General features: G+C 42.1%; 1 long non-coding RNA gene across 9 annotated transcripts in view; it reads left to right on the forward strand.

The window, feature by feature from the left end:
• The window catches only part of LOC147157838 (uncharacterized), a 72,088-nt gene that overhangs the window by 35,910 nt on the left and 9,026 nt on the right, over positions 1-27,152 (forward strand). For 7 of the 9 annotated variants that reach the window (XR_015091291.1, XR_015091293.1, XR_015091292.1 and 4 more), the window contains 9 exons: positions 5,204-5,563; positions 5,739-5,830; positions 8,741-8,839; positions 15,709-16,687; positions 16,787-16,832; positions 17,920-17,977; positions 18,153-18,200; positions 24,983-25,103; positions 25,174-25,230. This is a non-coding gene — a long non-coding RNA (uncharacterized LOC147157838). Of the gene's footprint in view, positions 1-5,203; positions 5,564-5,738; positions 5,831-8,740; positions 8,840-15,708; positions 16,688-16,786; positions 16,833-17,919; positions 17,978-18,152; positions 18,201-24,982; positions 25,108-25,173; positions 25,231-27,152 lie in introns of all 9 variants that reach the window. The other 2 variants (XR_015091294.1, XR_015091296.1) reach the window with 2 other exon arrangements.

A 27,152-nucleotide genomic window follows, 5' to 3' on the forward strand; every position in this document is an offset into this window, starting at 1 on the left:
TATTTTACCACTTACTTTCAGAAGATGAACGAGGGACGTTTTCGTCCCATCTCGCACACTCTCATCCTTCCTCCCGGGCCGCTTTTCTCACCATTGCATTCGGAAAAGCCTGACCCAGTATTACAGTGACATTATGGGGCCACTTACCACCCTGCTAAAATAAACCCGTGAAGGAGTAGCGTGACAGAACGAGGTTACGGCACGCCGTCGCGCAAATTAATCAAACAAATAAACGGGGAATGTGTTTTGAGTGTGGATTCCTCTCGTCTGCCGTCCTGGGTGTTTGTCTGCACTCAGTAACATCACGCACGTAGAAGTGTTTAAATCCATTTCACATATCTGCGTTAAATCATTTTCCCTTCTTTGTCTGTCAGGAAAATAAACTCACTGTACCTTTCACGTGTTCCCTCTCAAAGTGCCTTGACACTAAACCTAAAGTAACATACTTTGGTCTTGGAAAAAATAGAAACATTTACTTGGGTTTCCAATAATAAAGCACTAAAAATGCTGGGTTGTTTTCCGAATCCATTCGCTGCTTAGCTGTGGATTTGGAGGAGATTGGTTAATTGTTTTGAGCCCGTAGGTTGGGTTAAAGATTGGATTTGGGTGGACTGAAGAGCTGAAGCCGGTTGCCATTTTGGGCAGTTTTGTTATGCACTTGAAATAGATTTAATGTGACTTTCTTAGGAAATGTTTGGTGAGTTGCTTCTTCGTAGAAATGGTTCCTAATAACATTTTTATCATTTTCAACTCATTAGCATGGATGTTTTTTTACCCCTTTGTTGTGTGCTGGGCCAACTCCACAACCCAATACACTGGGTTATCTATTTGATCCTATATGGGTTACTTTTGCCCCAGCAGTTTTAAGAGTCAAAGGTTCTATTTGGAGGTACAGCAATTGGCTCCAACGTGGAATTACATTCAATAAATTGCTGGGTCAAAGATAACTCAATATTGGTCAAAAATTGGATTGACCCATTTTAGGTCAATTTGCCCAAACTATTTTTTTGGGGGGAAACAAAACAACCCAATGTTAGGTCAAATAGACCCAAGTAATGGGTCGATTTGGATTTGGACTTAAAACCAATGATGGCTTAAAAGTCTCTGATTAGTTGGGGCCTGAAAGATGAACCCCGATACGGCTGGGGTTCTCTGTCCAACAGTCTCATCCACCTGATTGGATGCCACATTAAAGGCCCTTTGCACTTGTGTCTTGCACTTCAAGTGAACTTAACTGATCATGCAGAGAGCAACACAAAGCAAAACTTTGCCGTCTGTGCTTAATGAACACTTGATTCATGCAAATATCACAATCTCTGTGTCATCTACTTTATTAGTCGGTTGCCATGGCGACTGCCAAGAGGCCAATTCCGCATGCAGGTAACATCTCGCTTAAGCCCGACGACGACAGCGCGACTACTGATGCGGACGGCTCCTCATTGATCCGTAATAAAGCCGCAAGACGAATGGACGGCAATGAAATTTGAAGACGTTTGATGAATGAAATAATGAATGTAGGCAATTGAGATTCCACTTCATTATTTATTCACCCGCTCTTTGACGTGTCTGCATCTTCGAATTAAAGGTTGCACGGAGGTGTGTTGCTTTTCAAGTGAATCTGAGCGTGCAGATAAGTAACTCTGTGAGAATATCAAACCTCAGAGCAAGTCTCTTGTTGTTTTCCAGCTTGGCTCACACACATCGTTAATAATATGAAAGATTTACTATCGTCATGGGGAGTTACTGTAGGTCTATGATCCTGTTCCCATATATGACTTGCTCTGAGGGTGAGAAAATAGATTTCTCCTTTTCCATCTGCTGCATGCTGCGTGGAACCTTTCCTGGACGCGCTGTCAGCACCTTGAGCCTTTCCAGGGAAAACAAGCAGCACTTTAGGATCTTCACCCTCAAGCGCTGGCACAGTCTTCCTCCATGAGCGTCAGGATTTGTCATAACTGCCAGTCCAACTTGGACTTGACACTCTTAACCACATGGAAAGTTTCACATCATAAATTGGATGATATAGAGGCTCCTGGCTTGTATCAACAGAAGCGATCAGCAAAACCCAATCCATCTAAAGGTCTATACCATCTAAATGGAAAAGTTTTGAAGAAACATTCCATTTGCTATCTTTTAAGTTTTTTTTTTTATCAGTCAATTGAGCTGTTTGAAAAGGGTTGCAACTAGTCCCTCTGCAGTTTAAAAACATGTTTACCACACTTAACATGGACCAGAGAAAGCGAATGAGAGTTGCCATAGGACATTAGAAAGAGTATTTTAAGGTAAGGACTATAAGTAGATATTGTAGGGCTGTCAAACGATTACTTTTTTTTTTAACTAATCGCACAATTTTCTTTAATTAATCGCGATTATGTCATTTGCTCCCAAAGACGCATTTATACGTTTTTATAGTGGTTTTTCTATGCTAGAGCATACAGAAAGCTTTGATGCGGCCTCTGAACTGAAGAGAGTGCATGAATCAATGGTAGCTATTACAAGAATAGCCAGCAGATGGCAGCAGTGTATAAGAGATCAACCAGGGCCATGTTGCAACAAACTGTTTCCCCCAAACAATTTGTGAATAATGATAAAACTTGGCTATATTCTAATGCTAATTGCTGCAAAATAGAAACAGATACAAATATATATTTTTTTCTGCTGAAAGAAGAGACTCTAATCTTTCTTTTGGTAGGTGTTGTTTTTAGAGCAATAGAGCACAATATTCTGTGGGCCTTGCAAAATCAATCAAAATCCAGTAAAACAGTCGGGAGCGACGGGGGTTGCTTCAGTGAAAATGGCTGGGAGGGAATGAGTTAATGGCATTTTATGCTTCTAAATGTTTCTTTAAAAGCTCGTAACAGTTAACAAAAGTAAATACAACTGAGTTAATTTTTGAACACTTTAAACTATCTAAATACATTTCCAGAGTTAATGCTTTAATTTTGACAGCCTTATTATGTCTTGTATAATAATATTTAGACTATACTTCTATAAATATAAAATATCCCTCTAGATATTGATTTGACCACTTTAAGAGTGACTATAATGATGTGTTTATGCATACAAGTAGGATCAAATGCACTCTGCTGAATAAGGCGGTGGACGTGTGTGCGCTTGATTTTGTGCTTGTGTGAGCACGTCTTTGATATGCCGCCCGTGCAGGTCTCCCTGTTGCATCGTATCGGAGATCATTGTGCATCCATCAGCATGCCGTTAAGCAGAGGCCAGCGAGGATATGAAATGTCCCTCACTTTGAGGCGGCTGCGGCTGATCAATGCTTATAAACATTTCATGTCATAATCGGCCATGAAGCGGCACAATGACGCGCCGCAAACGCCTTTTCGGGCACGGATGGCGACGCACGTGAATGCACGAGCCTTCGGTGTAACATCTGCGGCGCTTTGGGTGTGTTTTACGCAACATGGCGACAGATGAAGGGCAGACATGAGCACGCACACGTTAGTTTGTCTCACACACAATTAAACAAAACACACTTTTGAGCATTAAAGTCATGTGCCTGCTCAATGTGCGTGTTGGCCTGATTAGTGTGCGTGTGTTGCGAGGGTGTCATCTGGGGACGGCTTTAGAAAATAAGCCAATTTATACAAGGTATCCCAGCTTGAATTAGCGGCTAATGACTCTATTAGCTTTCATTTTTGCACCGAGGAGATTTGCCTGCATAAATTAGGGCACGATCATCGGCAAAGTGTCACGGCCAAAGGACAGTTTATAAATACAACAGCCGGGCCCTGTCAGCCAGGCCGGCCGCTGATATAGACGTCTCTGCAGACTTTGTCGTTGAGCACAACAGACTTGTGCCAGTCACCGAGTGACAGGGGACTGCGGGGGCCCAGGGGGGAGCTCCCTCGCCGCCGTCCCTGAAAAGGTCAACTTGACGCGGGCACGGCACATCGACCTGCCCCCCTGTCGGCCCCGCTGATAAAAATCAGATAAACTTAAGACCGCGTATCGATCGGCGCCGCGCAGCCTTAGGCAAATGTTGTCCGAGAACCGCCTCCTCCTCTCCTGTGCATATGATTACGCGCAAGCAAATTCCAATCATGCGGCGTTGAAGGCCGGGGGATTAGACTGCGAGATGGGTGAGGGAGTGAGTGAGGAAGCAGACTTTGTTCTTTTGAGAGGGAAAGGGGAGTTATTAAGAAGCAGGATGGAGGACAGTAAGATTAATCGCAGAAAATCTGGCAAAGACGGGAACATTTCATTAAGTGTGGGAGCTAAACGCTCGTACAAATGTGTGTGTACAATAAAGAAGGTAAATGACACTTTTGCGTGCGTAGCTAGCCCTGGTGGTGCTTTAACTAGCTTTTCATTTTATTTGATATTTTTTATTTTTACTAGCTTCTCTCGCTAGCCGTTCTTATCAGCCATTCCATCCTATGGCTCCGACTAATTCCCGCTAGCCGCTCTTGTTAGCTGCACCGGCTAAATCCGGCTCGCTCGGTCTTTTGTCGTCGCTCGCCGGGATTTACGCCGGCTGCTAAGTCACCGTCGCTCGCTGAGATGCTCGTTCGCTCACGCAAAATAAGAATTGGTGGTTGCAAAGTGTGATGTGCGTGCTTCAAAATGCATGCGCTTTGGCTGCATTATAGCGACATCTAGTGGTAAACTATTATACAGTCACTTTAACAGAGAGGAAAAATTGGCAGATTTTTTTGGGGTGGGGGTGACTTTTTGGGTGGTTTGAAATGTTCAAATGTAATTATCATTGTTTTGTTATGTTTTCATATGTAAACAAAATGTTTTATTGCATTATAGCGACATCTAGTGGTCAACTATTACACACTGTCACTTTAACAGAGAGAAAAATTGGTAGATTTTTTGTGTGACTTTGATGGTTGGAAATGTTCAAATTTAATTATCATTGGTTTATGTTGTAATTTATATGTACAAAAAGTTTTTGGGGGGCCAATTTTGGCATCACATTACATTGTTACAAATTATGACTCTACTTTGAAAACCTAATACTATTTCGAAACCCCACTTGGAATCCTTACTTAAAACCCTTACACTACTATGAAACCAATTTTGAAACCCTACTTTCAAAACCAAACCCTAGACACACATATAAGTGGTTAGTGCCCCCACAATACTTTTTATTGTGTACTAGAAATCTTGTTATGCATTCAGACCACGCATGGACAACTTCCATCCATACGTTTCCCGTAATGCTTGTCCTCATTAGGGTCACTGGTGAGCTGTAGCCTATCCCAGCTGACTTTAATCGAGAGGCACAGTAAACCCTGGACGAGCAGTCAGCCAATTGCAGGGGCAGCATGGACAACTTATTCTGGGGAAAAAAAGTTCTGTTCAGAGATGGTTCCAAAAACATGGAGGAGAGGGCAGAGAGCCAGATGAGTGAGAGCAGCTGCGTTGGGGAATGAAGACAATGAGGGGCCGAGCAGCAATGCAGCCATGCGAGAAGCTGGAGTCGAGGTGAGAAACTCTGATGCAGAACTACCGACATCCCTGCAGATAGTCTTTTTTTGTTGTCTTACAGTGAACTTCAACTGGGAGTGGCAAATAAACTGCTGACTCTTTACCGGTGAGTGAATCTTCATCTTTTTGTTTCCTCAAAGTGACGCTAAGCGCGTATAGATGCCAACACTTTCTCCCCAGTCGCCCGACCACACATCCTCCCATGTCTGCTGCCCTCTGCACCCATAACATCTTTCCACTCCAACCCACGCCCACTTTCCTTGTCTGTCGGTTTCTCTCAGGAGGAGGAGCATTACAGCTCGGGGCAAGGAGGTGCTGATAAGGGGACAGGAATGTGACACGAGCTGGGACCGATGACCGCTGATAACTTGAGGTGTGTGAGTATGTGTGTGCATGTGAGGGCCATCTTCAATATGTGTGCAGGAACACAGTTATCAGCTCTGTCTATGTCAGCACCTCCATCTGGCCAGCCGTGTGTGTGTGCGTCTGGTGAGCAGGAAGTGCAGTCTGGCTTTTGAACTGGTGACACATGCGCACAGGGTTTTGTGTCTCGTGCTCTTCTTTCTCTGTGTGTTATCATTATTATTAGCCCTATTATGATCATCATCAATGTTATTATTATTATTATTACAGTACACACATTTTGTATACACACTCCAAGGAGTTTTGGTTGTCACCATGCCAACATGGGGGGAAGAGCTTCTGAAGCCTGCCACGTGCAGCTTCAGTCCTCTGCTGCTAACTAGTGGAGAATGTTAGTACAACAGGAATTTATGTAAAGCTCTCACTCAGTGGCTTGACCCAAACCTACACTTGGGTTACTTTTACCAAAGGTCGGAGTAATTATTTTGCCCAAGCAGATTGGGTTGAAGATTGGATTTGGCCGGTCTAGAGATACTGAATAGCAGCTCAAAATATCATCACCTAATTTAGGTAAATTGGACCTAATTTGGGCTATTTTTAATTGTTTGCGTTTAGAATGTACTATGCACTAGACCAGGTCGCATCAAACATACGGCCCACAGGCCAGAACCGGCCCCTCAGGTGGTCCAATCTGGCTCATGAGGACAGAATACAAACTGTAGTTTTTCAGTCAAATTAACTGTTGCTGTTAATTTTGTCCACTTGAGGGCACACTGACGACCATTTAAATGATTGAAATTTGGCTGTTACCATACTCAGGATTTGATGCAAAAATTTTGCACACATTTTTGTTCAGAAATTTCCGATTACACTGGAATAAGATAATTAGTTATTTTCAAATGATTGGGTCATGGACATACTGGTCCCGTGGTCCGGCCCACTTTAGATCAAATGTGGGTGAAAGTGGTCCCTGCATAGAAATGAGTTTGACACCCCTTGAATACACCTCACAATAACAACTAATACAAAATCTGTCAAAATGTATTTTAATTAATAATGTTCACTTTCAATTAACACTGCAATAAATGTTTTAATACTTATGTAACACCGAGATATGTTTTCTAATTTACTCCTTGCATTATCTTGCTATATTTAGAAGTTCAGAATCTGTTTGTCAGTAGTGGCAAATTTGCTTGACTTGCACATAAAAAATGTGATTGTTACTTCATCATTCTTTGTGATGTCATCACTAAGTCCAGTGCAAAGAAATATAACGCTGTTGAGTATCAGAGTCTCCTACGCTATTGCTTTTTATGTTGCCTCTGAAAAGTATGGCATCACATATATCCAAAGGTTGCTTCTACACTGACGTACTAACAGCTCACACACATGGCGCAATTCCACCACATTCCCGGCACTGAAACAACTGCTTGGCCCAAAATACCTCAGCCGAAACATTGGAAAAGTCGATTTTATCATCCCAAATATATGAAAATGATGTAGATGCATGATTCATATGGACAAACCCTGAAATAAGTCATTCCAAATAGGTCATAATAATTATAGAGAGTGCTCCTTGTCGGCCATTATCATTCAAGCGCATCTTTGCACTGCAAGGACAAAGCAAGCGCTCGGATATAAGCGCGTGTGCGTAGAGGTAGTGTGATAACAGATATAGTTTAAGGTCAAACTAAATGGATTTTAGTATAGTAGAGTTCCTCTCCGGCAAATGAATATGTCATTTGTATTATGCTTTAAAGCTAAAAGACCATTACTGCCAATAACACAATTATATATTTATATACAAAAAGTCATTTTAGTTTAGTGGCATAACACATTTGCGTATCCTGTTTTTATACAACATGCATATTTGTATTCAAGTTTAAGATGACATGGATTATATTTACACTTACCAAAATGAGTACGGTACGTTAATGCGTTGTGCTATTATCATAAGAGTGACTATCATATTTGACCTTTCAGTATACATGAATTTGTTTGTGTACGTGACTTAACACAGCCACTTCATCATAAGATGCAACGGTAAAGTATGCAAATATAACCAATAAGAAAAGTGGTTATTTCCCAAATTTAATATCAATGATTCAGTATTCAGGCCTCCAAATAAAAGACAGTAGTAAATGGCTAGTGGCTTTACCCTGACCATAAAGTTAAGTGTTCCAAATAGTTATAAATGAGTGGCCGCCCCCTTCCGTTTGTTTATTGGCTGACGGGCCCCCCCAGCCCTCTCGATGTTTCCACTCATGCAAAAAGTGGCTGCAAAATGAGATTAGACTCTGACATTGGCCCCACGTCATCCGCCGACGCGGCCGTGCGGTGAACTCTAACCCGGGCCAGGAGGCTCGCTCGTGGGGCAGGCAGGCTTGAAAGCTGAGGGCGCTCTCGATCCCTGAAGCTACGTGAGCGCGCATGCTTTCCTGGCGGAATTAGTCATTCAAGTGTGCCATCTACTGGGCGAAAAATGGAACAACGTTTCTGTATGCATGAACGCCTGAAACAACAAAATACACTTCGCCTTATTATTATTATTATTATTATTATTATTATTATTATTATTAAAACTAAATGTAAATATTTAGACTAAAAAAATCAGAATTTAAAACAGTACAGAAGTACTACTTTAATACTAAATACTCCTATCTTCAATTTGGGTAAAGTTGCTGACAAATTTTGACATTTGGCTGCTATGAAAGTCACCCTAAATATCATGCCTTCAACCCGATGTGATGAATTTTCCTAAATGGTCCCAAAATACTAAAAATAGTTATTTTTGTACAGGTGCTACAAACTGTCAACTAAAAAGGATTTACATTTATTAAGGTTTTTTTTTATGTGACAGTGGTAATAGTGGTTAAAGATGTGCTAAGAACTGTCTGTGTTTCCACCACATTTGTTACAGGTTCCCACAAAACCGAGCACTTGTTGATCTGCAAAGGGTCATGGGGGAATCTTGAAACGGTGAAAATTGGAAATTTGAGGTCATGCAAGTCATACAGAGGTCAGTTGGTGCTATGGCACCTGAGTTTTGTACCTGTAATATATTTTGTGTATAGTTTGTTTTGATGAAGATTTTTTTTTATTTGTACATTCTTGGCCCAGAACATCTTCTATGTTCACAACATAATATGTACATGGAAAATGCAAAGTACGTTGGCAGTATCTACCGTAGAACTGCACTTTGCGATGTTTCTCATTCGAAACAGCTTTCGGTATAATAGCCTACAGTGTTTCACTGATGCAAACTACTAAAATGGAAATAGCACTTTGTTGAACTAGTACCTCAAAAAAGTTTCTGAAATATTATAATTTGCATTAGTATACTGTACACGAGGGAGAGAGAGCTGTATAATGAAATAGAGAGACATTTTACATGCAGCATTTTATTGCACACACTCAGGACTCATCCTGAGTTTAACAGGCCTGAAGACAAAAGGTTTTAAGTGTGTGTGTGTGTGTGTGTGTGTGTGTGTGTGTGTGTGTGTGTGTGTGTGTGTGTGCGTGCGCGCGCGTGCGCGCGTGTTACCGTGATGGGTGTGGACTGCACATGTGGGTTAAGGCTGCATACATTTACAAAGTTTGTATTTATTATTTAGTTTGAAATGTATTGTAATTCATTAGGTTCTGTAGTATATTTGATATTGCGATCTTATATTTAACAAATCAATAGTTACCACTTTTAGAGAAATTGATTGGTCTATAAATAGGGAAATTCTCATTGCAGTCCAATTCAGCCATACAATTGATTGGCAGGGTATTTTTCAAAAGTTCAAACTCGCCTCAAATGACTTAGCGATGAAGCAAGAGAGAGAGAGAGAGAAAATCCATACATTGTTTTGTCCTTGCATTTTATTTTATTTTTATATTATTTATTTATTTGTTCATTTATTCATTATGTGCTCTTCACTTATAGCTCATGTCAAAATCACAAAACTATACATTTGGGGTAGGGAACTCCAGTCCCTCCTGATGGATCATTATCTGGCTTCTCCAGATCTAGCTGATGAGCTGATCATTTGAAGAGGGTGACATCTAAAACAGTGACAGGAGAGTCACTCTCGAGGACCGGACGGAGTTCCCTACACCTTGTGTAATCGATGCACCATGTAACTCAAAACTGCTTCAATAATTGATTATATATATATATATATATATATATATATATATATATATATATATATATATATTCAAGGTTAACGTAAAAGGAAAGGAGATTAAAACTACTGTACTTGACATATTTTTCCTCACAATTACGAGAGATAAGAACGTAATCCGAGTAGAAATAACCAGTATAATACAATTAGTTGCTATAATGTTTCAAAAGAGTAAAATGAGAGAATAGTAGATGATGGCGAGTTTTACGTAGAAATAAATACCCTTTTCCCCCACTGGTTTCTTTTGGGGACTGCAGTACTTCCTGTTATCCGCTAGATGGCAGTCAAGCCTAAATAGTCGACTGCCACACAAACTCCCCCCGTGAATTTTGTCAAAGTTCCCCACTGGATTCTGTGGCTTATTTGTTTTCGACCACATTTAGTGCAAACGACGAGACTACGTAGTCTTATTATGTTGTAAACACTAAAGTGTGCTAATTGTTGCCTTAGAGTAGCTTTGTGTTGTTTGTTGATAGTACAATCACCACCTGTGTCCATTTTGCTCGACAAATTGATTCCAATGCAAACTCCATCTGCATCATCTGGACATAAACATTATACCTCCCAATCATCTGGACTGTCGTCACATTAAAGAGAATTAAATGCAACGTGTGGGCTGCTTGGGGCCCGAGCATAATTAATAACAACTGTTTACCGCGTCGTCGGGGCCACGTTGGTTAATGGTGTTGTTTATTGTGTTGCAGGGGCCCGCCGCTGCCCGCGGCATCAATTCCGGTGTCAGCGGCCGGGCCCCGGTGTCGTCGAGGAGTGATGGTCGCGTGTGATTATAACAGAATAAAAGGACGTAATGAAGTGCTTTCCGCCCAGTTATTCTCCTGTCAGCCACCTCCGAGCAGCCTTGATGGGCCTCTGCTCCATCTCATCAACATCCTCTCATTTAAATGTTTTTTTTAAATTCCATTCCATCATAAGGTTCATAGAAAGTTGAATTGTATAAAATGCTAATAGCTTGACGATGGGGGGCATCCTTTAAATGGTGCATCAATATGTAAATAATAGCGTACGTTTGCGTATTTGACAATGCTGTATAGATAGATAGGCTGTGCACGCACTGGAGAGAAGGAAGAGGGTGGGGGACTAATAGAACCGGTTGGTGGTGATTAATTGAAGAAATAGAGAGTTGATTGTAGTAATTAAACAAAACAAGGTAAAGCAAACGACTGGGCTGCCATCTGGGCCCGCAGGCAGAAAGCGCATTCATTTACCCACTGCCAAGCACGCCATTTATTTATCCATATGAAGATAGCAGGGAAGCGGCTGGGGGGTTTAGATGGTGGATTTGTGTTTCTTAGACATAAAGTGAGGAAATATTAGCTTCCAGAGCAAGATTTGGTTCAGTGATGATGTAATATTTTGAACCTGCTCTTATGCTGCAACATTGACTACGATTGCACGTTCGAATGGGATCTAATAACGGACGTATGACTCGTTGGAATAGGAGATGTTGTTCTGTGTGGTGGCGGCCAACTCATTTCACAACAAGCAGCAGTTGGGCAGATGGTAAACAACTTTAAAAAAAAAAGAAAAAAAAAGAAAGAAAAAAAAAACTCCAGTTGAAACTTACTGTCAAAGTAAACATGAAACAAAGAGAATTACCTACATGTGTATTAAAAAACAACAACATAACTTTGCCTTAGTCAGCCACATAATGGAAAATGCTATAGACATTGCAGAGTAAAGCAACAGATATATGATCACAACGACGGTTAATATAACAGTAACAGGGTTACAGATATTGTGAAATTATCTTAACAGGCATGTATGATAGTTGAAAAAGAAGACATAAATTGGCTTTAAAATGTTCAAAATCTATGTGATTATTTATTTTTAAACATAAGTAAGCTTTATAATCGTCAATACTCTCAAACTTGAAAATAAAATAAATAATTCTTCCCCAAAAAATTACAGGCATGATCGTGGAACCAATAAAACAGCAATGCGGTTTCAGTCAGGACACTTAAGAGCAGATGCTCATTGATTTGGGAAGTTTAATTTCAGAAGATATTAGAAAGTCTTGAATTTAACTTGCCTTAAAGCTACTGAACACAGAAAATTGAAATCCAAATCACTACTGCCACCCGTGGCCCAAAAAATGAAACTGCTTTTTCCCTTCTTAACATACTCATGCACACATGAAGTCACATCCGCAGACAGAGGGCGGGAAATTCAAACTTGAATCCAATCAGAAAACTATTGGCCAGAGACTTGCAGGTGTTCCCATTATGAACAGCTAAGTAATAAAAACATGTTTCTTTCATAAATGGTTAAATAAAAAGGCTATTGTAAAGATATTTTTGTGCAAATTTTTACAAAGTGCAGCCTTAAGCTAACCCCGAATACTCACCAGCATATCTTCTTTATCCTCTTTGAAGAACTGTCATAAACTCACTTATTGTAAAGTAAGATATCTATGATAGTATTAAAAAGAGCATTCATGTCCAGCTTTTACTTGTAGGTGTACCTAATATTGTGGTTGTTGAATCAACCAATTTAATAATATTACTTAAAACTCAGTCAAAATAGGAAAACGAGCAAAACTGGTAATGCATCCTTGCAAAAGATCCATAAAAGTATTGTATGTATATCATTATATGTGCAAATGCATATGAACGTTTAGTTTTTCAAGCAACAGCGTGCCCGCCTGTAAAACAAACAATTATGTTAAATGCGTATGTTTGTCTGGTGCATATATTTGCATATGCATTCATGACATCACATCGCAGTGTGATCATCTCGGCCGCTTTGGCGGATCAACACCGCCGCCGAGTGATGCTATGATGGAGATTAAATGCGCGGAGAGGCGGAACAGAAACACAGATGGAGCTAAATAATTAACAGGCGCGCATTTCGACAAGCACACGCATACATACACTGGCGCGTGTGTGTGTGTGTGTTATTTTTGAAGTCACTCAAGCATTGGGTAAATCTGGTGTCTTCATTTTTTTATTTATTTTTTCCGGGGCCCTTCAGAGATGAGCGTGAGGGCTGCGGTGTGCGCATATGAAATTGCTTACATTATATGCTGCAATGTTTTTCCAATGGGCTGGAACATATTAAGCTGAAAATGAATAGCGGGCCTCCTCGACACCATGTTGCGCCGTGGCTTAGCCTTCACTTCCTCTTCTGCCTGTGCTCCATCATTGCGACAGCTGTCACTTTTAGAGCGCCTGTCGCCTTGTGCGCGCGTGTGTGTGTGTTTTTTTTTCTTTGCCATGTGCGCGTGTATGTGCAGTGGCCTTCTGCAGGTCATGTGTGCAGACAAAAGGCACACATCTGCCTGACTCTGGCTGGAAGGGAAGCCATGCACATCTGTTTGGCGTACAAAGCAGGAAGCCGTTCAAATGATGTGCATAAACACCCTAATCGTAAATACGACGTCTCTTATGTATCCCAGCAGGTACACGGCGTATGCATTAAAGCGTTGCTGTTTGGATACGTTTGTACGTATACGTGCGTGTGGTCACATATGCATATTTATGCATTTGTGTGTGTCAGACACGGGTGGGCGGGGTGGTCTCATTGGTATGCTGAGTGAATCCAGTTCCCCTGTGGCGCCGGGTGGGATAGGAAGCATCTGTCACCTCTGCAGAGATCCAGCATGCTGCCGACGACTTAACCCTTAAAGTGCTGCATCACCTGAGGGCGAGCGAGAGGAGGGAGAGAGATAGTGACAGAGCAAGCGACAGAGGAGAGAGAGGGAGATTTCTATTGGCGGAACCCACCAGGTGGGCGGGGCTACTGACAAACTGTGATGGATTAAAGGGAGGAGCCAATGAATACATGCATGACCTATCCTGCTAGGGGGGTGTGGCCTTGTTGCCGTAGAAACCTAATACCTTGCTGATCTATTGGTGGGCCGAGGAAATTGCTGACATATAGCTCTGCCTCGCTGATTCCTCTCTATCTTTTTCTCTTTCGACTCACCCTTAGGCGCACACATGCGCACGTACACACAGTGTTGTGCTCTGCCCAGCAGGAGTGTGTTTAACTCTATCTATCTATTTATCTGTCTATCCATCATTTACTTACATTCACCATATAGCCGGCTTGTTATATTAGCTTGCTTTCTTAGATTTTCAATCGATTGAGCTCACTTTCTAAGCTTACCTATCTAGCTAGCTATGTTAGCTAGCTTTCTTAGCTTGTCTATCCATCCATCCATTTTTCTCCCCTCCCGAGTGAACCCGAATGCATCATAAACACAAATGAATGTGAAGATTCTTCTGGTTGTAAATGCAGCTGTCAGGAATAATGTCAATGTATGGAATATTTTATGATATAGTCAGCAGAAGAAAGAAAGCTCTTTGTCTTCTTTTCACGCGTGTGCGTATGTCCTCCGGGCGTCATTGAGCTCCGGTATAAATCAGCTGGTGTGCGAAGGTCTAGCTTCGGTAAATTAGCCGGGTTTTAATTGTGTCTGTAATAAATGACTATAATTAGTCAAGGCTCTTCCTCAGCCTCTACCGCCCTGACATAATCATCATCTGAAACCAAACCACATCTCTTTGCCTTCTATATGGCCATACTTCATCTCTTTGTGGCCTGGAGGGACAGCAGGGATCTTCTCTTCAAGGATCCCCTCTTCTTGGAAAACCCATCCAGACAAAGGATCCTCCTTCCTCCCTCATTGTTTGTCTCAGCTTGAATTTTGTATTAGTATCTGATTTGGAAAGTAGGTGCTTTGACAGATTAATAATGTATACTTCATATGGAGATAATTACGGTGGTACCTAGACTTATGACTGATGTATGAGTTTTGTAGGTGATAGGTGATGTCATTCAATTACCTTTTTGTCTTGAGTTGTGGGCAAAACATTTTTACAAGTGTGAAATGGTGGTAAAAAAAAACTTAAGTAGGAGAACAGTGAAAAGGTTTACAAAAACGAGGCTTCAAGCTGTTAATTGCCACTCTTAAATATTAAACAGAGAATTACACATTGCTATCGTAATACCCAATGCAAAAAGCTATAGACTGGCTAGCAAGAATAGCACGGAGGCAGCTATAGCAATGTAAGTGGCAAATATTTATGAATACGAATGTAGACAGATTATATAGCAATACGCCCATTCTTTATCCTCTGTGAAGAATGACTGTTAAGGCCGCTTATTGAGTCACTTCATGTTTAATGGTTGTCTTTAATATACTGCCACCTGGTGGTCAAAGTGCACACCAGAAGGAGCACAAAGTCATTGGGCATTGAGGCATGAAATCCAGTACAACCTGTCTAACGCTTGACATTCTATTTAATTATATTACTGTATGTTTACATAAAGTACAATCTTCTAGGTAAGCGCATCCCCCCCCCCCCTTTAGGTGCATGCTACAAGCGTTTGCAAAAAGGTGTCAACAAATTTGTATTATTCTATATTTTTTTGCAATGTCTCTAAATAGTCGCCAATTGTATTGTTTTCTATTAGCGCACTTTGTAAAATCGTAGCGATTAAGCTTCAAAGTGGCCTGACGTATTACATAATGTACAGCGATGTTGTGCGAGAAACATCCGTATGATGTCAAGTCTTCAATTTAAAGGCCGTTTTATTGCCAACATTCGTCTTATACTTTCATGTTACGTTCCAACAAAATGTCAATCAAATTGTCAAACCGTGCCAAGGAAGCTGCTAAACAACTTGACATATTACATTCACCAAACAAATACTGTAAAATCTGTCTCGACGTCTTATCTTGTGTTCACAGATACAAGTTTGCCACAAAGTGCGAGTACAGGACAAGGCAACCTCTTTGATAATGCAGCTAATCATCGATGGGCGTGAGTGACAAAGGGTGGTCCAGTGGGTTCTGACACAGCTGATGGGGCCCCGCCTGATAAGGTAGGACAAAACTGAAAAATGTTGCTGCAGGGGGATCCATGCGCTGATTAGGCCGGCGTTCGATCCCTCCGAGCGCCGATTCATCAGTGTCCACCGGCAGCCGTTGACGGCCCGCTCGGGTGTCAGCGTGGTCACATCGCTGCCGGGACCTCGCCAATCTCTGTCAGGTGGAATAAGCGTCCAGGGGGTTGGAGGGGGGACGGGTGAAGTCGATCTGCTTTCATCCTAACACCACCAACGGAACGCGATCGAGATGAACAAAGCCGATACAGTTTGCGCAAGTGCACACCTTCAGCTGAAGCTGACCCCGCTTGCAGGCCAATCCATTTGGAGGTGCGATTTGACCCCCCTCAGCGTCACCTTTGTATACGATCAGGGGCACTTTGTCAAGGCGCAGGTAAGGGTGACAACTCTAATCCAGGGGCGGAGCTACTTGGTGGACAGGGGTGGTTAAGGCCACTCCTTGCCCCTCTCTGGCCAGCCCTTCAGAGAGGAAAATTCTGATATAGCTCATTTTTCAGCCTTTTTCCTAAGACTGCAATATTCTTAGAACCCTTGGATACTCTGCCTATCTCTTCCCTGAAGGTGGTTCTACAGTGTGGCATTTCAACTAGCCCCATCAAGTGGAACCACAGTATTGTAACAAGTGCAAATGTGTGAGGAGAAATATCAAAATGACCATAAGCACATTTGTGCTTGTTTTCCAGGGTGGAAGAGGAGCCGGTGAAAGCACACCAAAATCCACAAGACAAGGGTAATAAAAGCAACACAGACTCAGCGATGAAGTGAGAAAAATGCAGCGCTCCAGTTTAGTTGTTGCAGTGTGAAGAAGCCACTTGGGACAGGTGACACCACGAACCAGAGCGGGGTTAAAAACTACAAATGCACATGATTTAAAAAAGTAGTCAGTGTGTTAATAGTCTAGTCTTTTTTTCTTTTTACAGCTCTGCCTAATGAATGATGAGCCAGATGGATTAAAAAAAAATGCAGGTAAAGAAATTATGAAATTAAAACGGATCCATGAATTATTGTATGGTAAAGGATGACTCAAACAACACCTTAAAAAAAAGCAGGCCTTTATTCATAACATACGTACAATGCATTACACGACATTGGCAATAAATTGCGGGGGAAAAGTAAGCAAAGCCTCAACCCTAACGACTCAAATTCTTGCCAAAATTTTATTTCTGATACAATGTAAAAATGTATCACCATTTTTCAAGCCTTCATGAAGACAACAGGACTCCTTAGGGCTCATTTTTAGTTATAAGTTGTCATGTTTTGCTCAACTTTTCCCAGTAGCTTTCTTTATAACGGTTAAAACCCATTTAGATTAGAAAACAGATGTGCACATAAGAACTGGTTTGTTTACTGTGTGTGTACTTGTACATACTACTTTTGAGGACCAAAATACATCTTTAACCAACAGATTGAGGATATTTGTGTAAAGTGATGACATTTTGGCCGGTCCTCACACCTCAAAACCTCTTTTTGAGGGTCAAGACTTGGTTTTAGGTTTGAATTGGGTTATGGTTGAGGGTTAGGGTAAGGAATGGGGCTAGGCAATTTTTTTTTATGGTTGTTGTTAGGGAAAGGGGCTAGGAAATGCATGCAATCGATGGATGTCCTCACAATTATACAAGTTCGTGTTAGAAAGTTATTAATCTCTAAACTGGAAAAATCTAACTCAACTCTCCAAATGTAGCATTTTTCCCATATAAAGAACGATTGATCCATATAAATGTTTTTTTGTTTTTTTTGTATGTGGCGCTCAAGGTTAATGCAGGCATAAAACTGAAGTCACTAAAAAACAAATTCCGGTCTTTAGACCCAACGTACACTACATACTGTAAATAGCATTTTGTTTGTGTCTTTTTTAAGCCTTACTTTGGTCATTTTAATACATGACTATACAGGGTCGTGTCTCCCAAAAGCTTCGCTGGACCTGTCATATTATTATTATTATTATTATTATTACTACTCGGCATGTTTTTATCATTTTGTGTTTGGAGACACTTTGTCTTAAACATTTTGGAATCATTTACTATACTTAATTGTATACGTTTTTTTTTTTTAGCTTGGACAAAAACATAGAGGCGAGAAACTGTTCATCGTGGAGCTGCTTCTTTTGATGGGTTGGCATTGTTCCTCTTCTTCATCTCATCAACTTGTAGCGCAGTCTTTCCTTTCATCCGGCTCCTCTTCCACCCTGCTAAACGAGCACATGAATGCACACTATTACTTTTGTGACTGTTACTTTGATTTTTAATACACACATTTGTACTTATGACCCTGTTGTGATTCTCCAAGGTGCCTCCTGTTCCAACCGGCTCCTTCTCTACCCTGCAACAAATTAACGTAAGTAGTTGTTCTTTGTGCCTCTTAGGTGATCCCAATCCACTGCCGCCCCTCACTGAGGTGTTGTCACCCTGTCCCTGGCAACCCTACTGAAAAATGTCTGGCTACGCCCCTGCTCTAATCCCTCGGCAATCGGCCGCTCATTCATCACTGCTGAGGGGAGGAGGCAAGGGAGGGGAGGGAGGAAAAAAGAGGGAGGGGTGGAGAGTCAGACAGGGCCAACAGTGCAGACAAATGGCCCCCAAAATTCAGTATTAATCAGCTACTGATTTGCTGGCCCTTTATAGCCAATACCACTTAAGGAACGGAGATAGGGAGGAGGTGAGAGGCGGTGGAGCGATGAAGGGAAGATAAGCGTGAGATAGAAAAGGAGAAGAGATAAAGACGGAAAACAAATGACGGAATGACGGCCAAGAAAATGAACGGAGAGTAGCTTATTGGACTCTACTGTTGCGCTGTTTGCCACAAGGTGAAAGGTTGCTTAAGGTGGTCTCCTGAACAGCACACAAACACACGCACACGCACGCACACACACACACATATTGCAAGCCGTCCAACACCCCAACTCTTGTTGATTTGTCACTGGACTTGATCAATAGCTGTGATGGAAACAGAATCAGCTCAGATGGATTAAACGACCCAGTGGTTCAGACGTTATTTTCCCATTAAGAGCAGGCTAATCATTACACACATACGCACTAAAATACACGTACTGAAAGCACATATATATTTATGTATACATACATCGCCTTCACTGAACCATTATCACCGTTCTATACACATTGCGACACCAGCTAAAGAAGCCGTGAAGTACCAACAGTGGGACTATTGATTTAGGTTTGTTTTCCTCCCCAACACACATGTTGGGCGGAAACCTCATTGATTTATGGAATGAAAATACGCATGTAGAGCTACTTTATTTTACTTTATCCACTATTTTAGTGGGACTTATAAAAAATACAATACTACTGTATAGGGATGAGTACTCTCGGCGGATGCCGCTATCAGTATCAGCCGCTCTCGTGGCCATTATACAATCAGGAACTAGAAATAAGACGAGAAGACCAAAAAAAAAATCCATAAATTTCATGCAATCTTTAGGAAATATTCCTTTAGGACATGTAGGTACCTTTAAAAATGATTCAAGAAATTGTATGGTTAAAAAGTACTAGTCATATCAGTACTTGTTATCTTATCAGCGACTACTCAGTAGTGGTATTGAACTTCTCCACTTGAAATAATACTTACTAATAATACAGCACAGTACTTTTTCAACTGCGTTAGAAGAAGGGTTTGGAATTTCCAAAATGTGGTTGTTTAGTGTTGGGGGGCCTTTTTGTTAAAAGTCATTATGACCTGAGTGGAACGCGATAAATATGATCTTCGTAAAAAGTAGCACTACCTGATCTCATCTTGGAACTAATTACATGTGTGCGTGTGCGTGCGTAAGCAATTTTTAAGAAACCACCACTCCCGAGGGGACACAACCAATCATAGATTTGAAACATTTGCAGCGCACATGTTATCTTACCAACGGCCAGTTGACAATTTTGCTTATGTATGTAAATGGCTTTGACTTTTGTCACACACAGACACAGGCTAGCACTTTAACAACAAGAATACATATTTGTATGCTTACATAGCAAGTGACCGTGTATATGTAAGTGACAGTGTAATCATTTGTGACTATGTACATCTGATGCAACAAAACCATCATAATAATATTAGTGAAGCCCCATTTTTGGCTGTAGATGAAAGTGTTGTGTAAGGCATCGTGAGCGGGATATAAAAGTGTTTGTCAAATGGCATATGGCCATTCATCATGGAGTTACTGAGACATCCAACAAAGAAACCACAAAAATCGGCAAGCAGTAGAAAAAAAAAGGAGGGGGGGGGCCTAGTCAGAGCTGCCAAATTGTGTGGGAATCAAACATCAGAACCATATTTTATGGCAATGAAACAAACAAGAATGACAGGCAAAAAGTCTGGCATGATCAATGTGGATTTAAAAAATTGTCTCGTCTTGCTGTTGTGCATTAGAATCATTTTCATTATAAAACGGGCATTTTTAAGGAGACCCCCCCCCCCAAAATAACATAATTCTATTGCGCTTTAAATACTACAAAATAAAATTTTTGCTCTATATCAAAGCAAGAGGTAGACTTATTGGTAGACTTATTGACCAAAGGCCCAATAAGATTTAAAACTCCTTGAAAGCATCACGAATTATTTTTACATTGTCAAATTAACTTTGCTAAAATGATTACTACAACATCACCTGAACAATATTCCAGGAGATAAAAAAGGTTTGACCCCCAAATTTCTCATAGCCGAAAAAACAAACATTTAAAATTGCACTGAGGTCAAAGGTCAAATCAGCTCACCTCGTTTGCCTGGGGTAGAACATGAGGAATAATATTAATGTAATTAAACTCTATGTATTATTAGTCATGGGAATATTTGGTAAGCTAACGCCATGCTTTTGTCAGCTAACGCCATAAGTGAGTTTTCAAACTTGGATACCGAACCAAAAAGAGACAAACTAGCTTAGCACTAGCTAGGATGAGGCTAGTAGCAATGTAGACGGATTTAAAACGGGACCAAAGAGGAAAAAAACGTCAACAACATGAGGAAGGAAGTGAGGAGAGAAAGAGAAGGTGAATGATAGCTCTGCAGGGAGGACGCGTGCAACCATCTGCCGTTGATTACCCGCTGTTTGCTGTGCGCTCACCTTCCTCCTCCTCCTCAACCTCCTCCCCAGCAGCTCAGCGGCTTGATGTGGAGAGCCAGCCGAGACGCCGGGGACCCTCTCGGCGTGCACGCTGCAAAGCAAGCAAGAAAGTTTCACTTGATTTGTGACTCTCCGCGTTATTTTTACACTCCTCGCCCGACTCCGCCGGGGTTTGGACACACATGCCTCCTCTTGTCTGCGTGCCGCTAAACAAATGAGCGCACACAAACACACAGAGCGGCCGTCTAAGGGCCTCTCTAATGGATTCTGAAGATTCCAATTTCCCCTCTGCCACCAAAGACAGAAAACCCTCTGAGCTCAATTACCCCTGTCTCACAGCAGACGAGACGGCAGGCGCACACACTTGGACGCATCCTTTTTGGTAATCGCACACACATACGTGCGCAACCTGAAGCTGCTGTGACACGCAGAGGATCGCACAATCGGAGTCACGCGGGCAAAGTGAGAGCAGTATTAGCGCCAGATAGATTTTATGCGATGGGAGGAAAGATGATGAGATGGAAGTCAAGCATGGAGGAACACAGGGACACGCGCAACCACGGTGCCTGAAGGAAGACGTCGAGGGGAGATATAGGACGCGCACGCCTCCGGCTTATATAGAAACCAGTCTTCCAGAAACCTTATTAAATTCTACAATTAGCTGAACGTCTCAGGCTATAAATAGCTTCAATTTTCCCCATCGCGTGATGTCAGTCAGTGTTTCGGGCTCGGACTGCTGGGGGGAAACAAAACAATTTAAATTATAGCGAGGCTCCCTCTTTGTCTGGCTACCCTTTTAACGGGATAATTACTAGTCTATTCATTCGCGCTCAGCCAAGGCGATACATCACATCGCCACGCAGCGGCCTTGCTTTCCTGCGATAAACGCGGGGGGGCTGCGCCATTGATATCAGCTCAGCGTCTGCCACCGGGTTGCACCAATAGTCGCTTTTACAGATTAAATAGCCTCCTGCCAGAACGCGGCGAACGCGGGGCGAGGCGCACCTTGCTCTCCGAGAGTGACGCCGACACCTCCCCGTGGGGCCTGACAATGAGGAAATGAGCAAGAACGGGAATGAAAAGGAAGAGAGAGGGAAGCAAAAAGGCATCTATTATTCAGCGCGGCCCGATCCCCGCGTACGCGCGCCATTAAAAATAGGAAATCCATAGCGGAGACAAATGGCTTCTAAATGAAGCGCTACAGGAGGAGAGCGGAGATAGGGACCCCTGTCACATGCGTTTTAATTGTCTCCCAGGGCGATAAGGGGGATTTATCAAATTCATCATGCTGCTGAGGCCCGTCGTGCAGACTATGACGAAGCCTCCGGGCACGTGTTTGGCGGTTTAAAGATTCCCGCCTTGAGAAAAGGGGCGAGAGCGAAGCCTGGCTTATTGTTCAGGTATTTATTTCTGGCCATTACAAACATTTCAAATCGATTCTAAACCACTTTATTCATTCATTAGTGAATGTTATGGAGGTATTACTATATGTCTTTGATTTTACTCACGCAATTGCATTAGCATCTGTTTTTGTTCTCCATTGCTAAATAGATAATCATCAGTTAAGCGTGAGACAAAAACAACATTATACCTCCGTGCCAATGAGGCCCAATGTCATCCAGAAACAATTAAAAAGCCTTTAACGAGCCGCACAGTAGCACTGGGCGACATGTTGTATAGACGCTATAATGGAGATGGACGCTTTAGTTGAAGTCACGCTCTTTCCTGCCTGGCTAATTATTCACCCGGTGCCTCCACACTGCCGCCACAAACACATTGTGAAAAGAAAGTATAAAATCAACATCAAGATTTCTGATTAGAAGCAACGTTGTGATAAGCTAGCCACGCGATAATTAGATGTACTACTTTAGCTACTTTACCTGCATGAAAAATATATAAATTCATATATCTGTAAATTCACGTATATGGATATATTACACAAAGCTTTAGGACCATAATGAGGCATAGCATATAGAATAGTATAACGTCACTCAACCGAGTATAATGTAAAGTAGCATAGCCTAGCTTAACGTAGCGTCACTTAAGAGACAGAAAACTACAAAGTGCTTGCCGTTCATTTTAGCTGCAAGTAGCGCATCCCATCAATTGAGACCATGCAGAAAAAGAAATAGTTGCATCAAAAATAAATGTCGATCGAAAAGCAGCCTATACAAGCTGCCTGAGGACGCAAGACATTTAAGGAACCAAACCACCGTTAGAATGGCATGGCATAGCATCCTAACGTCTGATGACGAGCACCAGCAAACACCACCCTCCCCAAAATGGATCGTTATGATCTGTCTCCAACTTGCAGCACAAGATGGACTAAATGCTGCTAAGGCCATCAAAATGGTTACAGGCACCACCATAAAAGCTGCCAGTCATGCCCGAGACATAAAATCTGCGTTAGAGCACTTCAATAGAAAAAACGGCATCAATCAAAAAGGCTATACTTGAGATGACAAATCAGAGGGCGCGCGTATATGGGGATGATTGGAAAGATTGGAATGTGAGCCACTTGCAAGCCGAGATTGGATTGAGAATTTCTGAACAAGTGTAAAAGGCGAGGCAAGGCAACGGTAAGGTTTTGGGCTGCTTACTCCGGAAGGGAAAGAGTATAATTAATAAATAAATACTGGTAGTTACAAACACTGAGTCTTTAAACTTAGTCCGTTTCCCCCCCTATATTCTGGACCGGATTGGACTGCACGTCACCCATGTCATTAATTAAAATTACAATTAGAAAATAAATGCAATAGCATCTTAACTTCATTCCATTATCACTACACTGATTTTTATATGACATCATCATAGCGATTCCTGAACCATAGAAAATAGTCTGGCAACTATGAGTCCTATCATGATCACATCAAGGGGGTTGTGCAAAAGTAGGAGCTCTGTTAATTTTGAATGTGACGCAAGTAAAAGTAAAAAGCACCCCTCCTTAAAAAAGTACTAGACCTCCAAAGAAAAGTAGCAAATTCTATATATCTTATATTCTTATTATATAAAAAAGAATTCCACGAAGTAAATGGTGAAAAAAATACTCAAATACTGAATCACTGGTGAGTATTTTTTTAATCAGAGCATGAATGTCAAATAGACCAAATAAAATAATGAATGCGATATTGGCCAACAATATTGATGTTAAATGAAATAGTCTTCACAAAACCCATAAATAAAGCAAAATTCAGCCACAAAAATAGCCCTGAATTGAATGATTTTGCCTACACTGCTGAAATAGTCGCTCTAAAAACAGCGAGGTCGAAAAAGTAACCCAATTAGGGTGAAATGTCTTGGGTTGCTTAGGACAAAACTGTCCATTTTTTGGGAAAGCTGGGTCAAAGTGACCGACCTACTACATGGGTCAATGACACCCAAAATTTGGGCCCGTCTGCTCTAGAGTAGGCTTGCTATGCAGAGATGACTAAGAAAACCAAATCATACTTTCTCAAGGTAAAAGTGGAGTTGTTGGAGGCTGAAACGTTGACCTTATTTCATGCGTTTCATAGTTTGTAGAAATGAATGCCATTTTCCTCCATTGTTCCTGCCATGTTTGAGTTACGTGACGGTCTCTCTGACGACTCAAAAATTGCACACGCAACAATAGATACAAATAAAAGTAGTGAGTGAAATTTAATACAGCTTATTGTAATCCCAATAGCAAATAAAATGTTGCATTAACTACCCAAATTAATGTAATGGAATCAATGTAGCGCGTAACCACGCACCTCTAGATCACATAGAACATGTTAAAATCAGCCACGGACCACATCACTAGATAAATCATAACATACTATTGGATATGAACGCCAATCTCTGGAAGACCGCCAGTCAACAGCGAGCATTATGCCTGTTTGTGTTGGATCCCGTCACCCTAGTTTGCCTCTTGAATCCATCTTCACTTATAGCAAGAATTACAGCAAGTGATAAAGACCGCGTCGAAACGTTATAAACGACCCCATTACATTAATGACGGGAGAAATTAGGGTATAATTAGCGAATGGGCGCTTTTTATGATTGTTACAATTAACCCTGGCTGTTGTTACAGGTGACCCTCGCCGCGGAGGAGCCCGCATTAAATGACCCACTGCTCCCTCTGAATCAAACGGACGCACGCTTGGCGAAATCATGTGGGATTACAACAATAATGACGACGGCACAGTACGCAGGTGTGTGCGCATGTGTGCATCTTCAGTGATAGATGAATGACAGCGGGCATGGCATCTCATCTTCTCTTAGGCGACAGGGTGACAAAGTGAGATGGTGCAGCGGAGAGACAGCACGACTGGCAGAAAGGTATCTTTCACATACACGCGCACGCGCACACACACACACCCCTCTCTATCCTTTTAGCCTCACCTCTGTCCACCTGTCTGCCCCCCCCCCCCTTCATGTTCCTTGAAAGTGAGCTGTCTCCTTGTCTTCCCCACAGCCTGATCCCGTCAGAGACACCCCCCCAACACCCCCTGCCTCATAATACCACCCATTTCCAATCAATGGCAGCGTCATGAATATTTCACACACCTTAGGCACGCAAACACAGGGAGGGGGAGGAGGCGTGTCCCGTTGCCCTGGGGGAGGGGGGGTGGGGTGGTTGATTTAGGCTGTTGAGGCGCCTGGATGGTAGAGAGATTCGGGGCTTCTCTTTCCGAGTCAGACATGGCCAATAAGTCATTAGAGAGAGTGGGGGGGGGGGGGGTGGCAGACAGGAGCAAAAGGACGGTATTTTCTCCCCCCCCCCCCCCCCTTCTTATTCGTTCTGTCTATTCTCTTTCTTCTGACCCTCTTCTCTTCATATCACCTATTTTATTACCCACACACACTCAACACCATCTTCTCTCACTACCCCCCCCTCCTCCCACCTCTCTCCTTCCATCTGTCTTGCTTGCTGCAGTGCCCATGCTGCCAGGCAGTATAAATCACATCTCTGGGCTTGGCTGCAATGGGCCTGAAAATAAAAAGGTATAAAAGTGTCAGGATGAGCTACTGGCTGGGGGGGGGGGAGAATTCCTTTATGATAGGTCTAAATCCTCACACATACACACGCACACACACACGAGGATTGCTTGTGTGACGCATACACGTGCACAACATTTGCCTACAGAACGAAGATGCAGCCATCTCCATCCAACTAGTTTTGCTTTCTGTCCACAACATTCGGCCACACAGAATAAATACATCATCTTCAGGCCAAGCCAAAATCAGCTGTTATCTGCCCTTGTTGACAGCTCACCACTTTTGTTTACCGCATAAAATAACTTATGGATGGACATAACACAGATCTGTCATTTGAACAGGGGTGTGTAGACTTTTTATATCCACGGCATCAATGCTACAAATGGCATTCAATCATGGCAGGACTGGCCATCTGGCATAGAGGGCAGATGCCTGGAAGGCCGGCATCTTTTGGGGCTGATGCAGTGCTATGCCATAATAATTCCCGCCCAGCACACCCAAAATAGGTGAAGCTGCTTATTAATGCATTCAGAATATTGGCATACAGTATGTATACGTAAACCAAAAGTAATATGAATCAGAACGCCATGTTTAGACTAGCGAGGCCACATATAACTATTGTCAAGAAACGGTTAAGGTTGACTCCCACTTCAAAACAGTTTAGGAGGATTTCCCCACGGGATTATTAAATAAAATGCATGCAGCGATAAATTTAGGATATCACGCATCGGGCCGAAACCGACAAAATACATTTATGGTGGCCTGCAATGCATTAAGAGCCCTCTGTTGGCAGGCATGTGGTTAAGGTAAATGGCTATGGGAATAGGGAATTTCCAAGAGTGAAAGTGAAGAGTCCATCACTTGCGCAAACCAACCTACAGCTCACCCTTCAAGCAACGTACCCATGCGCACTTTGTCATTTCTATTATGCGCTAGAAACACACACATACACACTCATTGTAAGTAATGCTACTAAAGGTGAGCAAATTCCCCCGGGGAGGGGGGGGGCATGTCAAGCAACGGTGGGATTTCTTAGGCTTGATTTGCTGTTTTAACTGTATTGATCACAAAAAAGAAAAGGCTAGAAATTAGAAGCAGAGCATCCCCACTGCCCCCACCCTTGTGTGCGTGCGTATGCGCGCGTGTGTGTGTGTAAGTGGGTGAGTATTTATGTTCACATTAGCAAGTCTCTGGATATGCCCGCACACAAACACACACCCACAAATTGGCTCATCCATACCTGCATTAAACGTAATAAACCC

The sequence above is a fragment of the Leptonotus elevatus genome, chromosome 19, assembly GCF_054856555.1.
Source record: "Leptonotus elevatus isolate MCC_2025b chromosome 19, RoL_Lele_1.0, whole genome shotgun sequence".
NCBI classification, from domain to species: domain Eukaryota; kingdom Metazoa; phylum Chordata; class Actinopteri; order Syngnathiformes; family Syngnathidae; genus Leptonotus; species Leptonotus elevatus.